The sequence below is a fragment of the Phocoena phocoena genome, chromosome 7 (genome assembly GCF_963924675.1).
Source record: "Phocoena phocoena chromosome 7, mPhoPho1.1, whole genome shotgun sequence".
NCBI lineage: Eukaryota > Metazoa > Chordata > Mammalia > Artiodactyla > Phocoenidae > Phocoena > Phocoena phocoena.
In genome coordinates, this window is record NC_089225.1 from 9,878,591 (window position 1) to 9,897,485 (window position 18,895).

The following is an 18,895-nucleotide window of genomic DNA, read 5'->3' on the forward strand; positions in this document are numbered from 1 at the left end:
CAATCTGTATATCTTCTTTGGAGAAATGTCTGTTTAGGTCTTCTGCCCATTTTTGCATTGGGTTTTTGGTTTTTTGATATTGAGCTGCATGAGCTGCTTGTAAATTTTGGAGATTAATCTTTTGTCAGTCGCTTCATTTGCAAATATTTTCTCCCATTCTGAGGGTTGTCTTTTTGTCTTGTTATGGTTTCCTTTGCTGTGCAAAACTTTTAAGTTTCATAAGGTCCCATTTGTTTATTTTTGTTTTTATTTCCATTTCTCTAGGAGGTGGGTCGAAAAGGATCTTACTGTGATTTATGTCATAGAGTGTTCTATGTTTTCCTCTAAGAGTTTTATAATGTCTGGCCTTACATTGAGATCTTTAATCCATTTTGAGTTTATTTTTGTGCATGGTGTTAGGGAGCATTGTAATTTCATTATTTTACATGTAGCTGTCCAGTTTTCCCAGCACCACTTATTGAAAAGGCTGTCTTTTCTCCATTGTATATCCTTGCCTCTTTATCAAATATAAGGTGACCATATGTGTATGGGTTTATCTTTGTCCTTTCTATCCTGTTCGATTGATCAGTAATTCTGTTTTTGTGCCAGTACCATACTGTCTTGATTACTGTAGCTTTGTAGTATAGTCTGAAGTACAGGAGCCTGATTCCTCCAGCTACGTTTTTCTTTCTCGAGATTGCTTTGGCTATTTGGGTTCTTTTGTGTTTCCATAAAAACTGTGAAAATTTTTGTTCTAGTTCTATGAAAGATGCCAGTGGTAGTTTGATAGGGATTGCATTGAATCTGTAGATTGCTTTGGGTAGTATAGTCATCTTCACAATGTTGATTCTTCCAATCCAAGAGCATGGTATATCTCTCCATCTGTTTGTATCGTCTTTAATTTCTTTCATCACTGTCTTATTTTTCTGCATACAGGTCTTTTGTTTCCTTAGGTAGGTTTATTCCTAGGCTTTTTATTCTTTTTGTTGCAGTGGTAAAGAGGAATGTTTCCTTAATTTTTCTTTCATTTTATTCATCATTATTGTATAGGAATGCAAGAGAGTTCTGTACATTAATTTTGCATCCTGTTACTTTACGAAATTCATTGATTAGCTCTAGTAGTTTTCTGTAGCATCTTTATGGTTTTCCACGTAGAGTAGCATGTCATTTGCAAACAATGACAGTTTTACTCCTTTCTGATTTGGATTCCTTTTGTTTCTTTTTCTCCTCTGATTGCTGTGGCTAAAACTTCCAAAACTATGTTGAATAATAGCAGTGAGAGTGGGCAAACTTGTCTTGTTCCCGATCTTAGAGGTAATGGTTTAAGTTTTTCACCACTGAGAACAATGTTAGCTGTGGGTTGTCATATATGGCTTTTATTATGTTGAGGTAGGTTCCCTCTATGCCTACTTTCTTGAGGGTTTTTTATCATAAATGGGTGTTGAATTTGTCGAAAGCTTTTTCTACATCTATTGAGATGATCATATACTTTTTATCCTTCAATTTGTTAATATGATATATCACATTGATTGATTTGCTTACATTGAAGAATCCTTGCATTCCTGGAATAAACCCCACTTGATCATGGTGTACGACCCTTTTAATGTGCTGTTGGATTCTCTTTGCTAGTATTTTGTTGAGCATTTTTGCATCTATGTTCATCAGTGATATTGGCCTGTAGTTTTCTTTTTTTGTGACCACTTTGTCTGGTTTTGGTATCAAGATGATGGTGGTCATGTGGAATCAGTTTGGGAGTGTTCTTCCCTCTGCTATACTTTGGAAGAGTTTGAGAAGGATAAGTGTTAGTTCTTCTCTAAATGTTTGATAGAATTCGCCTGTGAAGCCATCTTGTCCTGGGCTTTTGTTTGTTGGAAACTTTTTAATCACAGTCTCCATTTCAGTGCTAGTGATTGTTCTGTTTATATTTTCCTTTTCTTCCTGGTTCAGTCTCAGCAGTTTGTGCTTTTCTAAGAATTTGTGCATTTCTTCCAGGTTGTCATTTTTATTGGCATATAGTTGCTTGTAGTAATCTCTCATGATCCTTTGTATTTCTGCAATGTCAGTTGTTACTTCTGCTTTTTCATTTCTAATTCTGTGGATTTGAGTCTTCTCCTTTTTTTCTTGATAAATCTGGCTAATGGTTTATCAATTTTGTGTATCTTCTCAAAGAACCACCTGTTAGTTTTTTTCATCTTTGCTGTTGTTTCCTTCATTTCTTTTTCATCTATTTCTCATCTGATCTTTATGATTTCTTTCTTTCTGCTATATGTGGGGTTTTTTGTTGTTGTTGTTCTTTTTTCTCTAATTGCTTTAGGTGTAAGGTTAGGTTGTTTATTTGAGATGTTCCTTTTTCCTTGAGCTAGTATTGTATTGCTATAAATTTCCCTCTTAGAACTGCTTTTGCTGCATCCCATAGGTTTTGAATCATTGTGTTTTCAATGTCATTTGTTTCTAGGTATTTTTTGATTTCCTCTTTGATTTCTTCAGCTACCTCTTGGCTGTTTAGTAGTGTACTGTTTAGCCTCCATGTGTTTGCATTTTTTACAGATTTTTTTCTTGTAATTGATATCTAGTCTCATAGCATTGTGATCGGAAAAGGTACTTGATATGATTTCAATTTCCTTAAATTTATCAAAGCTTGTTTTGTGACCCAAGATATGGTCTATCCTGGAGAATGTTCCATGAGCCCTTGAGAAGAAATTGCATTCTGTTGTTTTGGATGGAATGTTCTATAAATATCTATTAAGTCCATCTTTTTTAATGTGTCACTTAATGATTGTGTTTCCTTATTTATTTTCATTTTGGATGATCTGTCCATGGGTGAAAGTGAGATGTTAAAAGTCCCCTACTCTGATTGTGTTGCTGTCAATTTCCCCTTTTATGGCTGTTAGCATTTGCCTTATGTATTGTGGTTCTCCTATGGTGGGTGCATAAATTTTTACAATTGTTATATCTTCTTCTTGGATTGATCCCTTGATCATTATGTAGTGTCCTTCTTTGTATCCTGTAATAGTCTTTATTTTAATGTCTATTTTGTCTGATATGAGAATTGCTACTCCAGCTTTCTTTTGAGTTCCATTTGCATGGAATATCTTTTTCCATGCCCTTAGTTTCAGTCCGTATGTGTCCCTACGTCTGAAGTGGGTTTGTTGTAGACAGCATATATATGGATCTTGTTTTTGTATCCATTCAGCCAGTCTATATCTTTTGGTTGGAGCATTTAATCCATTTACATTTAAGGTAATTATTTATTTATTTATTTATTTATTTGTGGTATGTGGGCCTCTCTCTGTTGTGGCCTCTCCCATTGTGGAGCACAGGCTCCGGATATGCAGGCTCAGTGGCCATGGCTCATGGTCCTAGCCACTCCATGGCATGTGGGATCTTCCCGGACTGGGGCACAAACCTGTGTCCACTGCATCAGCAGGCAGACTCTCAACCACTGTGCCACCAGGGAAGCCCTTAAGATAATTATTGATATGTATGTTCCTTTTACCATTTTCTTAATTGCTTTGGGTTTGTTTTTGTAGGTCTTTTTCTTCTCTTCTCTTTCCTGCCTAGAGAAGTTCCCTTAGCATTTGTTGTGAAGCTGCATCTTAAATAGAAATAAATGGTCAATTCTAGCCAGAAATAAAGAGGAGTTCTTCACGAAAAAGATAATAATTATGAATCAAAATCACGACCTGGAATTTGCCACATCTGGAATCTAGTAAACTATGCAATTTTTTTTTATTCTGCCAATTAGCTAAACATTGAATCCAGGCCTCAGGACTCACTTTTTCCCAAGCAGCATAATTAAGTTGTGAAACCTTTCTGCTCTTCTTGGTTTCCTCTGGAATCAAAGCCTTATTCTGACCTCAGTTGGTGATGGGGAGTCCCTGCCCTCTTGTTTCTCCTGTGCCTACCATATTTCTTCTGTGGATTCCCACCTGGATCCTACTATATGTGGAAAATGGTGACCAGTGTTCACTGCCCAAGATGTTCTCACTATTCAGTTTCCCAATGCTGGGATCCTCCAACGACTTGAATTCCTTTAAATGTCCTACTTTGACATAGAATTGAAAGAGCTGCCTCTATACACCCTGCCCAACCTCCCCACAACATACCTGAGTTTTGATTACTAGTAAATGTTAAACTAAGAATGGAATCCAGAAATGTGACTTCCAGACTAATGTTCCTTCTCTACTTTTCTTGTAACTTCTGATGACTTTTTAGTTATCACCTTTTAATCCCTCTTCCTTTCTCTATTGTTCTGTCCTCTGTATATAATATATGATGTAGTTAAAATATTTATTACAGTATGCATAATATATTTTATATATGAATGTGGGTAAATAATTATCTGTATACACTTAAATGCACCCATTTTATTTTTAAGTGAATCCACACATGTATTAGTCAGGGCTCTCCAGAGAAGAAACAGAATTACTTATATTTAATTATTTACATTTAAAAAAAAATTAGACCCTTTATTTTTGGATTGTCACCAAAATCATTTTGGCTTGGAGACACACTGTGAAGTTTCAGAGGAAAAGTGGGCTAGTAGGAGACAGGAGAATGTCTATCAGCTGCACCAACCATTTCCTTATAGGGAGGAAAATCAGCCACACAAAGAATAAAATTGGTTTTGTTGTGCTGGATAAACAAAAGGAAGGGGTGGTCTTCACAGAACCTGGGGATCATTCTTACAGGTGGCATCATCATGATGGCAGCAGTGGTGGCCATTATCTCCTTGCCTTCTTCATTGACATCTACGAAGGAACTGTGCAGGACCTTGGACAGAAAGAGGTCTCGCTTGGATGACACTCCAGAAGAGTTGCCCTGGCCTGCTCCAAGGCATCCATCATTCCCATACTGCAAAGAGCATCCTGCCTGTCCTATTTCTCCACCAGTTTAAATCTCAGGAGGAAACCTTCCACCTCTTCTTCATTCATCATGTCTAGTTTTGTCCATTCTATGATTTTCTCATAAGTAAGTTATATTTCCACCCTTTTCTAACTGGTCTTTTCATCTGGAAGCATGATGAACATATTCAGCTACTTGCCAATATGGGGAAGCACCAAAATTTTGGTGAATAGTTCTCCTATATAGGTCTTTTTAAAGGTATATTCCTTAAACATCATTTGCACAGGCTTGTCGTCATTCTTGCTGAGTTTCCATTGTCTTTCTTTAGTCTACACTTTGTTAAGTTGATGAGCCCAGTTTCCTTTGAATTAGATGGCATTCACAGGAATCAGATAAGTCACTGAATTAACTGAATTTGGAGACAGCAACTCTATAATTTTAACTTTTAACTTTTGGCTACCCAGGTGTTTATGTGGTTTCTGGACTCCTCTAAAATGTTGCTCAAGTCGACTCTTCCACCTCTGCTTGGTAGAATTTGCAACAGGAAACTCTGAAAGATGAGAGGAAATCACAGGCCTTTTCTCCAAGGAGACTGTTGGCTGTTCTAAGCAAGTAGCGTGTGCCAGTTCTGTTAAACTTGGTGAGGAGTAACTTGAAACCCTGGTGAGCATCTTCACCTCTGCCTCTGCTTTTACTTAAAGAAATGCCTGGGACACCTGGGCTGTGGTTTTTCCACTTGCTCCCATGAAAACTATGACCAGGGCAGAGAAGATGCTCATGGGGTAGAAAAACATGTTTCTCAATATCCGTACAAGTCAGAAGTATATTATAATATACTTGTGTATAACATAATTACATACATATATATTTACATATATATATATATATGTGTGTGTGTGTGTATATATATATATATATATATATATATATATATATATATATCTCCTTTGGAATAAGGAATTGACTCATATGATTATGGAAACTGAGAAGTCTCAAGATCTGCAGTCAGCAAGTTAGAGAACTAGGAGAGCTGATGGTGTAGCTCCAGTCTGAAAGCCAACAGGCTGGAGACCCCACAAGAGAGCATCCAATGTTTCAGTTCCAGGGCAACGCCAGGAAATGACTGATTTCCCAGTGAAGGCATTCAGGCAGGAGGAGTTTTCCTTACTCAGACATCTTGTCCTATTCAGGTCTTGTTACTTAGTAAGAGGCTCACTCAAAACGGAAAGGCCAATCTCCTTTACTTAGAGCACTGATTGAAATGCTAATCTCATCCGGAAACACCTTCAGAGACACATCCAGAGTAATGTTTGACCAATTGTCTGGGCACCCTGTGGCTCAGTCAAGTTGACATATAAATTTAGCCATCACAACACATAATTAAATACAATTAATCTTTGTATTCAAATATTTGCCAAGAATGCCATTACCTTTATTTTAAAAAATCTTTATAAGCAGATATTATCATTTGAACTAGAAACTTGCATACATTGCAGAGAAGAAAATCCTCCACTTCCTGTTCATGTTCCAGGATAAGATGCTTATTTTACATGATTGAAAATTGAAAAAAAGATTCTGGAAGTGGGTCAGTAGAAAATCAGAAAGCCTCTTAAAGGTAAACTCATTTAAAAGTGGGCTAATCATGGTCTTATGGGTCCTCCACCTGCCATCCCCCCTGTAATGAGTTTGAGCTTTTTTCCAAATACATTTTTTTTATCAAGAAGAAAAATATTCTATCTTCAGGTGCTTCTCTGAGTGTCATTGTTTCATGTTCTATTTTAATTATCCACTAGATAACACTAAAGTATATTAAAATAAAAGTGAAATGAAATCCCTTTTAAATCAACATGTGGAACAACTCCAGAAATGATTTATAATACATTCATTCATTCTGGGAAGACTTTGCCACATATGGATCTGCCACATGGGATTTTTTATCCCTCAAGCTGTCAACTTTGTTACTAAACCACTGAGACTACGGTTTTTGTCTGAGGCCAAATCTCTCATTCTTTTTCTTTTCTGCAGACCTCTCACTGGCTTCAAAGAGGAGATACAAGGAAGAAGGGCTTTCTTTAGCTCTTGGGAACTGGGGCAGAGGTGCTTTTTCAGCATTTAACAATACAAAGAAGGAGAAGAAAAGATGATCATAGCTAACTTTACTGTAGCAACTTATTGCAGGGGGGAAATTGCTACATCAAACAGGAGCTAGATGCTTTCAGGCATTGCTTCCGTACTAATCCTCTCTCTTGAGCACAGATAAGGGAAAAGAGATGTATGGCTGTCATTTTATTCTCTGCTATTATTTAATAGAGACCTTCATCCAAGACAAATGGGATTTTATTAGGTAAAAACTAAGTACAAATGTGAATCATCTATTCTGGTCTTGTGGAAAGTCTCCTTTTATACTTATTCTAAGCCTTGCTTTCATACTTACTCATTAATTCTGTTGAACTAATGCAACAATCACTTTCTCTGAGTACTGTTAAAATATTATTAGAGTCACAAATTTACTCATGGTCTTATCTTCAAAGTAATGAAACCTAGGACTAGTGCAGAGTTTACAAAGAGGAGGCAATTTTCTCTCTTCTTGCACATAGGAAATATTCAATAAATGTTAGCTGTCATCATTGCTATTATGAACATTAATTGTTATTTGCCCTCTCATTCCCCCATTGACCTGTCGGCTATCCCAGTGCCACCACCAAAACACACACACCTGCATACTGGCAGAACAACAACCCACCATTCACATTTACACTCAGAGAAATCCAACTGAAAGATTCCACAATGACCCATTCACAAGGGGGTTAATGTACATCCCTGTACCTGAAGACAAGAAGAATGACATCCTTGCTCACTCCCCAGCCATCAGAATACAAGACTAAGAGGGAAAAAAAGGAAAACTTTCAATTTTGTTCCATACTGCCAAGAGGTCCCTGTATGATGCAAAGGAATAAGCCCAGATTTTTAGAGTCAAAGAGACCTGAGTTTGAATCTCAGCCTCCTGCTTTACTAAATCTGTTATCTGAGTTTAATATACTTGTCTATAAAATGGAGCTAGGGAGAACCTACATCATAAAATATTTCCTGTCCTAACTCATGTCTCAGGGACTTAAAATCAGTAATTATGAAAGGGTCCAGTTTCTGCTAAAAATTTCCATCAATTTTCTTATAATTAAAAGTCAGGAGATTGAGCTAGAAAATTCTCTTCCAAGGTACCTTATGGCACTATGAAATTATGTTATACATAGATTCCTGAAGCTCCTAGTTACATGATAGTCCTTAGTTAGCCCTTGGGAATTACCACAATATTGACATCAATCTTTTTTTCCCCTAATTTCCCCAGTGATGAAATTTTTTTGCTTTAATTTAATATCTTTGTAGGTTGCCAAAGCTCTGTAGGCTTAAGTTTTGGTATTTTAAGCTTGGGTCTTATGAATTTAAGTACCCTCACCTCATGAGTTACAGCCAAGATAAGCATTCTGATAGATGCTGGCTATACTTATTCCAACTATCAATATATGCTTAAGAACTGGGGGATAAACATAGAATGGGTTTACAGACCTGTTCTGAGACTATCTCAGTTCAAACCTCCATCAATCCTGCCATTTGAAGTAATATGGATGGACCTAGAGAAGATCATACTGAGTGAAGTAAGTCAGACAGAGAAAGACAAATACCACATGATATCACTAATATGTGGAATCTAATAGATGACACAAATGAACTTATATACAAAACAGAAACAGACTCACAGACATAGAAAACAAAGTTATGGTTACCAGGGGGAAGGGGGATGGGAGGAGGGATAAATTAGGAGTTTGGTACTAACATATGCACACTATCATATATAAAATAGATAACCAACAAGGACCTACTATATAGCAGAGGGAACTATACTCAATATTTTGTAATAACCTGTAAGGGAAAAGAATCTGAAAAATAATATATATATGTATAACTGAATCACTTTGCTGTACACCTGAAACTAACACAACATTGTAAGTCAACTATACTTGAAAACAAACAAACAAATGAAAAAACTCCATCAATCTTGAGTGGTGAGCCATGCTGCCCTTATGGTTTCTGGGGGTTAATATTAGCTCTGAAAATAGAGGTGGGCAAATTTTGAAAAGTAAAACAAGTATCAGTCTTTCTCTTTATAGTACTGAGCAAGTAGGTTTTATTATTTTAAACTAAACACCCTTGCAACACTTTCCTAAGGTTCTGAAATTAGGTATTTTTATTTTCATTAAATTGTGTATGACTTTAAACAAACAAACAAACAAAAAAGCAGCTGAAGATAAGAAGAAACAAACTGTGCATTTCAGCTCCCAGAAGACAATAAACTGAAATCCATCTCAGTATTTAGTTAGTCAAAGACTTCACAATTTTCCAAAAGAGGGAGAAGGAAGACAATTCCTTCAAAAACACAACTAAGTGCTGTGCTCAGACCACTTGACTTCCTGTTTCATTATTGCTGCTCTTGCAACAATACCAGGCAGCACGGAACAAAAGGTATGTCTCATCTCCAGCCCCCACTTCCCACCCCTGCAGGCCTTTCAAAGACCCTACCCAAGGTCTCTGTCACTGGATACTCAGAATAGCCCAATCTAGAACTTACCTTATTTTCAAAAATGTAGCCATTGGTTTGTGTATACTTCAAGTTGAATAATAGATATGATCTGTCTTCATGTTTGCTGATCTATCATCACATTAGATCCTTTAATATTGATCATATGTATTTTAAAGCTCCTATGATGGTTCAAAAATTTAGGTGACATCTGGGTCTGCCTTATTTTCTCTTCATTTTTTTTCTTGTTATTTTGATGGAATTCTGGATATTATGTTCAGATGAATAGTAAAGACAGAGGTAAATAAGTTTCTCATCCATCTTCTCTCTATGTGGGGAGTTGAATCTCTTTATTCAGTATTTTAGCTGGATTTGGGACTTGTTTTTCTACCTTCAGGGCACCACAGATTTCAAACATCTACAGGGTTGGGATAAAAGTATGTAATGCTTAGAGTGGGACCTGGGGCTCCATAATATAGTTTTTTGAGAATAGTATTACCATCCTCAGCTGTTGACTGCCCTTGCGTACCTGCTGCATGGGTGTTCCCTTTACTCTACTGCCCCTGTACTAGCACTAGCCTACTTCTGCTTATAACTTTGCATCAAGTTATACAGAGGGAGTGTTCTTGCTTGGTTCTACAGTTCCAATCTCAGTCTTAGAGAGGTCTTGTGATCCTGGACTACAGGAGTAAGAATTTTTCAGTGTTTCTTCCCCTTTATTGTAGCCAGAGTCTGCCTAGTGTTTGGGAAGGGGGTGGTTTTGAAGGGACAGAGTTTCCTGACCTTCATCCTGTAGTATTTATAATTGATAGTTGACTTATCTTTGTGTCATGCAGAATCATGTACTCCATAGATTTTCTCATTTCCATGTCCAGTGGCAGAGAGATTTTTTTTTTCCTCTGTTAGTCGTCTATGTTTGCTTGGGCCTTGAGAGCTGGAAGATTTCCTGCCCCTTCCCCACCAGCTTAAATCTTTTGATTAATATAAGAGAAGGACATGGGGAAGAGTGGGATTTGGGTTCTGTAAGTCACTAGAGGGCTCTCAGCAGATCTTCCATTCTGCCCTCAAACATTCTCTTGAATAGCCAGTGGAGGCCAATGTAAAATAGTTCATGTGTGAATATAGACACCCCTTGGGTTCAGTGTTCTCATCTATTCTAACCTGTCGTGCCAGCCCATAATAAACTTACAAGAAATCATTAAAATTGTGGCTGCTTTATTTTTACAGCAGCCACCTCTTTCTTTTGTGCTTTGTCAACAGGGAAACAATTTGGTGTCCCATGTCTCCTTGTATAGATCTAGCACTCTTTAGAACTTAATGCAGTTTGTTGCCCTGTAGACTCAACTCTCTAATGGATTTAAGGAAAACTGTAATTTTTTTAATGGATAGGGTAGGAGCAATGTTCTCTTGTGGGTTCCTACATTGTAAGCAGAAGTGGAACTCTATATTGAAGTACTCTAATGTCAATTTCAGAAAATAAAATAGGTAAACTTTTAATTTCTAAAATATCTATGCTGTTTATTTATCTTTGGATTTATGTTTCAGATTAGTTGATGCCTTTGCAATCAGAGACATTAGAGGCACAGCCATGACTGACATTTTTCTAAATTAAAGAAATTGAGAGCTTGAATTCCGCTTATCTCCTTGAACTTGTTTTCAAATACTCATCATGTCCATAACTTGTCATAGAAGTTCTTAAAGGGAATACTTTTCTGATGTGGATTCTTATTTTTAACTTTTTCTTATTGTGGTAAAAATACGTAGGATGAGGTTCACCCACTTAATAAAATATTAAATATATAGCACATTATTGTTAACTATACATACAATATTGTACCGTGGACCTCTAGAATTTTTCATCTTGCATCACTGAAATGCATCTCCCCATTTCCTTCACCCCCCAGCCCTGGGAAGCCACCATTCTACTTTCAGCTTTTAACGATTTTGACTATCTTAGAGACCTCATATAATTGAATCATGCAGTATTTGTCCTTCTCCTACTTTCTAATTTCATTTAGCATAATGTCCTCAACATGGATGACACTTGAAGACATTATTTCAAACTTTTGATCACAATCCATATTCCTAACAGTACCACAATATTCATCTATCTTACATGAGAGAAAATTGGCTGTTAAAACCAAGTATTACTTATGGTATTAAAAGTTGAATAAAACCACAAAATAAAATAAGAAAAATGCATTCTTGTTTCTTCAGTCAAGACTTTGTTTTGCTGCTGTTAAGTAAATCTTCCTATTTCATCTTGTATCAAGTAATCCCTACAATATAGTGAACAATGACACAATAGGGAAATTAACACAACTGAAAATAGTTCTTAAGCATCTTAGCAAGGATAAAGCCACATAGAAATTGCAGGCAATTGCAAGAATAGTTAAATTGGTGGTCAAAAAGAAAACTGAGTCAGAGAACAGAATACCGAGAGAGGAAAATCGAAACTTCTAAACTGAAACTGGTAGCATCAAAATGCGCCCCAGCTGGAAGTAATTATAGTTAAAATTCATTGGTCTGACATAATCACCTGTTTCACATCATTATTTCTTCCAAATAAGCAAGTAGAGCAGATATTAGTTTGATGCAATGTAATATGAACAAGATTTGGAGTCATCAACCACGATTTAAATCTTGTACTCAGTTGTTCCACGACTTTTAATCACTTAGTTACTCACTTTGTTAATCTTGGTTTCTTCATCTGTAAACTAGGTGCTAGTATCTAATTCCCAGGGTGTAAAGATTAAAGAAATGTATATAGATGTATAATGTGTATAGCACAGTTCCAATCACATAGAAAGTATCAATTTTCTTTGTCTAATCTTGTAAAAGCTTTCACAGGACTTTGCAGTGCTTTATCCTTCTGCCTTCTTCTAAAACCAAGAGGCACTTGACATTGGTTCACCTTGGAATGACTCAGCATCATCAGATAAATTCTCTCTGCTTTTAAGTCCTCTATCAATTACTGTCAGTGTAATTCAAGGGACAATTAATCACTTACTACTTATGAAATCTCTTCTCTTGCTGTCTTATGGCTAATCAGCAGCCTGATTTTCAAATTAACTGTTGGTGACTTTCTCTACCTCTTAGTTTGTAAGCACCTTGAAACCTGAGAGTGGCTTTAAGTTTTTCTCTTTCCAATAAAGTTTTAGCAAATACAGTAAATTGGAAAGTTGTCATGTTTTTGAAAATAAAGCATACTTGTGCAAATCTATATTTAGTAAGACATTCAAGGGTCCTATTTATTTATATGGTTTGCCCCTGCACTGAATATTCTCATTCAACTATGAGTTTATAGCATTTAACATTTTCTGTCATTGTGTGTACATTAATGTGTCTGTTTCAAGTAGTCTCTCTCCACTCAGCTTCAGGATTTCTAAATTGCTCCCTACTGTAACAAATCGACTTACATATCAGTGAATTTCCTTTATTACAACTTGAAGCTAACAAATTCTGTCTGGTGACCCAAAGAGTGTGCCAACCAAACAGGTAGATATGCTCTGTGGAAATAGTTTTTCTTAGTACCACATAGGACTTACATTATAGATTCATTTTCCGTATGAGATTTACATCATTGTTTGTCAAAATGTAGTACTTCATTGAATGATTCAGAAGGATCGTTAAAAGTACAGATTCCTCAGACATACTTAAATATTCTGATTAATGGAATAATATATAATAATAATAGTAATTATATATTTGCAACTGCCAACTAAGAAACCACAGACAACTCAAAGTTTGATAATTTTTATGGACTTAGTGTTTATGGTGACAACATACATTCTCTTCCCCACCCCTCATATATTTCCTGCTTCTTCCTCTTGACTGCAAATTTCAGTGAGATCTTCCTTGCATGAATGATAACATGTCAATTGTGAAGTTTTGATTAGAGAGATTAAAGGAAAGGTTAAAAAAAGAAGATGACACATAAATAACAACAGATAAGGTTCTTGCTACTTCCCTCTATGGGGCACTAATTCATTTACTTGTTTATTTTTTTAAAAAATTACTTATTGTGTTTGTAGATTTACATTTATTTTTCACTCATAATACATATTTATATATTTGTTGATTTCTTTGTCAGGCCCTATGTCATGCTCTTCTCTATAGGTTTTCCTAACATTTTTCTGTCCTTAATATATTCTGGGTAAGCATATATATACATGTACCTGCAAACACACACACACACACACACACAGCCCACAGCATTTGAAGTCCATGCTCTATACACATTTTAAGCCAAAGATTTTATTTTATACATCTCTATAACTCCATTCAAATCTCACAAAAATTCTCATTTCAGATGGGAATTCAGTGTGGAAACTGAGATAAGTAAAATAAAATTACCCAATGTCACTCAGCTAGAATTTATCAGAACAAATCAGAACAAAAATTTAACACAGGATTATCTTTGCTCAAATCTATGCTATTAACTTTTAACTCCTCAGAAAAACCTAAGACTTCTAGAATTTCTCCTCTACATATTATGAGCAACTCCTAAATAATAACTTATATTACCCATGGCATCAATAAACAAAAAATAAATTGATGCATGTTGGTAAGAGACTGTAATGCTATCTGGTTTCTGACAGCTACATTCCTGTGTATTGGAAGGAGAAGGAATTAAATTGTTAAAAAACTAAGCCTATTGCTAGGATATTTTTTATATATAAAAATAAAATGTAATAGTAAATAAATATTTATATTTAACATATACTCCAATCACTGATCTTGTACTTTCTTGCTACTTCTCACAAAAAGTATTTTATGAGTACTAAAAATGGTGGTGATCTTTTTTGTAGAGAAACAATTCCCTTCGAAGCTGGTTTATAGGCAACAGAGATTAAGTAGATGGGGAAAGAAACTTAGAGGAAATCTTAGAGTCATATGCTTTGACAGTCAAGTGGAATATAGGACATTAATACAAGTTATGTCCTAACATGATTGAATTATGACAAATTCAAAAAATTCAAATCTGTATAGGCACACACACATTGAGAGAGAGACACACAGACAGAGACAGAAACAGAGAGAGTGGGATGCCTAGCTATATAAAAGAAAATTCAAGGATGATGTAACATTACAATTTTATATGTATGTCAGTGTCTTCATGCTCCCAAATCTGTTCTCTTTGTCTTTGCATGAAATAAACTCCCTTTAACATTTGCCTGATTAACTCCTGCCCATCCTTCAACAAACAGTTCAACAGCTCAGTGTTCACCTTTTTCAAGAGGATTTTCAAAATCCGTAAGTTTCTTTTCCTATGAGTTTGGAGCAGTGGATATGTTTGCAGCCATCATGTAATTACTAATTAGGACAGTTGCCTGATACAGTCCATTTATACATCAGATATTGTCTACCATACCCTGACTAATATTAGAGTCAGAATTATCTTAGAATTATCTCTGTGCTTCTCATCTTCATGACTGTAAGTTCCCAGAGGATGGGGACTTTCTGATTTTACTAAGAATAGTGCACAAAATGGGTAATCCTAAAGATCTGTTTGAAATAGACTAACATAAGGAAACTAACATGTTTGTAGACTTGAATTTTAAAGTATTTCCTATATATATTCCATGTGCTCTGGTGGTTGATTACACACACATAACTACAAAACAAAACAAAACAAAACAACAACACATGTCCATTTCCCTGTACAGATTTAAACTATTTCCAAACTAGTTTCAATAAAAATAGAAATTGCCCTAATAAGCCTGGAGAGAAATTAGTCCTTCTACTTATTAGTGCTACTCCTTACTAAGTTTTGTTCTATTTTTTTAAGATGGCAAAATTTTTCAAATTTTTGTCCAATAAAATCCCCCGAAGGTGGAGAGGTATTTTTGTGTGTATTTTGTGAAATTAAATAACATATCCAAAAGAGCAGTTAGCCAATGGAAGGAACAGAAATATGGTCAGAGTTTTGCAGCATCTCATCACTTGGTAAAATACCTGACAATTCTATACATCGTTAGCCATACATGTTGTTTGCTTTCCTTTGGTTAAATGAAACACAGCCTAAAACAAAACTTCAAATATTTTTTCCCTTTTTCTTTGCTTTGTTTAGTTTGTGGTAAAAGTGTGCCTCTTTTGAAACATTATGATACTAGGTGATAGTTTGTGGAAAATCAACCCTCCCTGGACGTGGAGAATCTAAACTTTGGATTATTGTCCTGTGGTGGAAGGTACCATCTCTATTTTTCTGTATGGGCTGTTTTTGTGCATTTATGTTATTATTTTTATTGTTAATTCTTGGACCTAATCTGTGAAGACCTTCATTAGATGTGGATGCTGTGTACTCACAAATTAGAGTTAAACTCTCCTGTAGTATGGCACTTATTCCTTACCCTTATAGAAAATTCTCAAATCTTCCTTCTAGTTAAATACAGTACTTACACATTTAATACATGTCTATTGAAAATAAAGGACAGAAACATATTCTTAGAAACAGGGTGCCTGTCATCTGGTATCTAACATTCCAGAGGAAAGCAGAGAATGCCATATCTGAAGACTTAATTTTTTTCCACATTATCTTATTTGCAGCTGAGAAGTTCAGAGAATCCATGAATCATGACACTTTCTGGTCTAAATGGGTATATGAGATCATCTAAATCCAGTTTTCCCCTAATAATTTTGGCTCCAATATCCTTCTTACTGTACTTTATTCTATTTGTAAATATCTTATGGATTTAACAGTAAAATTATTATTGTGTGATACAGAAATAATTGGATAAGTTTTCTGAACTCTTCTTTATTTTTTCATCTTTAAAATGGAAATGAAATAGTACCTATCTCATGATATTGTTAAGTGGATTCATTTTATTAAATTTTAAAGCATTTTAAATAGTGCCTGTCACAAAAGGTTATAGAAATAAATAAATAACATTTAAGCTAAGTATATTAACAATTTTTCTATAGAATTCACTTAAATAAAATTCTTAATATTCTTATTGCAAAGGAAAACTGTATAACTTTAAATTATAAGTACTACTTTGAGTTATTTATTTTTCCATGAGTGTGTATTGTCAGGAAATACATTTAAGCATTAATTGCTGTTTTGTTATGCAGATCTAAACTTATGTTAGGGCTTCCCTGGTGGCGCAGTGGTTGAGAGTCCGCCTGCTGATGCAGGGGACACGGGTTCGTGCCCCGGTCCGGGAAGATCCCACATGCCACGGAGCAGCTGGGCCCGTGAGCCATGGCCGCTGAGCCTGCACGTCCGGAGCCTGTGCTCCACAATGGAAGAGGCCACAACAGTGAGAGGCCCGCATACTGCAAAAAAAACAAAAACAAAAACAAACTTACGTTAAACTATAGGCTGAACGTTAAGCAAACAGGCAAAAAGTGCTCTTGACTTTTTGAGTTCTTTTTTGACTTTTTGAGTTCTTTTTATAAATAATAAAAATAAATTTATTCATAAATAATAAACATTTTCTTTATTTTATATTTAAATTAAAAATTTTATATTTAATATTTCTTTTATTTAATAAAAATCATTTGCTTAGAAATAACATAGGTTTGGGCTTCCCTGGTGGCGCAGTCATTGAGAGTCCGCCTGCTGATGCAGAGGACGCGGGTTCGTGCCCTGGTCCGGGAAGATCCCACATGCCGCGGAGCGGCTGGGCCTGTGAGCCATGGCCGCTGAGCCTGTGTGTCTGGAGCCTGTGCTCCGCAATGGGAGAGGCCACAACAGTGAGAGGCCCACATACCACAGAAAAAAACAAAAACAAAAAAACAACAAAAAAGAACACATAGGTTTGATAAATGTATTCTCACTAAAAAATAAATAACCATAATTATCTTTATATCTTCACCACCTAGCACAGTTTTTTGTAGTACTAGAGATATCCTGAGTTAGCTAGTAAATTAGTTTGATCAAATAAATGAGTCTAAGGTACCTTTAGAATATCTTGAGGCAAGTTTGTACAATTATCAACTTTATTCGCATCTTTAATTTTGTGCATTTGTATTACTAATATTTTCCATCTCTAACCACTGAACTCTAGTGGATTTTAAAGCGAAATGCAAAAATGAGGATAAAAACAATTTATAGAATTAAAAAACAAACAAAAAATGACCCCAAGTGATAAACTGTATTACCAGCTCTATGATAATAAATAGACATATTTAGTAAATGGAATGAAATGACATCCCAAGGTGTTGAATAAACATGTGAATGAATAAATGTTCGATGCCCAAAGTTTAACTGCCTCCATCTGTGTATATGAAGTTCATGTTCTCTCATCAGAGGTATATTAATGCCAGGCTCCATTCTCATCGATACCCATCTTTGGAGCACCTACCACTGTGCATGGTAGTGATCTCTGGGAGGTGCTCCAAAGCAAAAACAGCACTGTGTAGTGTTTCAGTCTTCCTGTGGTCACCGTCACATTCCATAGTGTTGTTGAAGAGATGGACTCTGCTTGTAATATAATTTGAAATGTTGGCACACAGTGATTTAAAATATAACTGCATGGCTGAGTTTAGCTATAGATTTTAAACAGGTTACCATGCTGTTTATAATTGGTGAACCCCCTCCTCCCAGCTCTTTTCTACCTGCTTACTCAGCACTAGCAATGAAACTAAGATAAAAGTTGGGAAAGGGAATTAAGGCAGGCTTGAGAGATCCTTTAATTATTTGATTAATCGAAGGAAATGGATTTAAGTGATTTTCTGTCTGACTAGGAACTAGAGAAGGGAGGAAGTGAGCTATCCTCCTTGTGCAGCCAAGGACTCTGTTACAGATTGAACTGTGTGCCCTCCAAATCCATATATTGAAGTCCTAACTCCAACGTGACTATATTTAAAGATAGGGCATTGAGAGAGCTAATTAAGGTTAAATGGGGACGTATGGGTGGAGTCAGAATCTGATGGGATTTGTGTCCTTATAAGAAGAGGAAGAGACACCAGAGACAGATGTCTCTCCACTCACGCACAGAGGAAAGGTCATATTAAGACATCCCGAAAGGTGGTCGTCTGCAATTCAGGAAGGTATTTGCAGAAACAACCCTGACGGCACCTTGATGTTGAACTTCCAGCTTCCGCAATTGTAAGAAATACATTTCTGTTGTTTAAGCCACCAACTCCGTGGTATTCTCAGCCTGAGTTGATGAATATAGTTCCCAAGAAGAGAGGTTAGAAGTGATCCCAGGCACAACTCTTTAGAATGGCCAAACGCTAGCCCAGGAGAGATTAGATGTGAGGCTTCTCTCCTCTTGTATGGATGGTGGGGGGGGGGGAGGTGTGTGGTTGTGAATCTTACCCCTGACAGAAGTTGTATCTTCTATATTATGTTGTGGATGGTTCCAGCAGGAGACTGTAAAACCTCTCCAGGATATTAACCATTCTAAAACAGACTTCCTAGTCGGCTAATCCCATGGGTTCAGTTAGAGTATAATCTAGTGGTTTGTTTGCTGACTAAGTCTCAAAGATTGCCAAAGGCCATGTCAGATTAGGATATATGGGAGGTTAGATCTTTACTAGGGCATCTAT

At 36.1% G+C, this 18,895-nt stretch overlaps 1 pseudogene; it reads right to left on the bottom strand.

Annotated features, from left to right (window-relative positions):
• Positions 1-4,518: 4,518 nt before the first annotated feature.
• Positions 4,519-9,471, bottom strand: LOC136125922 (serpin B6-like; annotated as a pseudogene).
• Between the last annotated feature and the right edge of the window lie 9,424 nt (positions 9,472-18,895).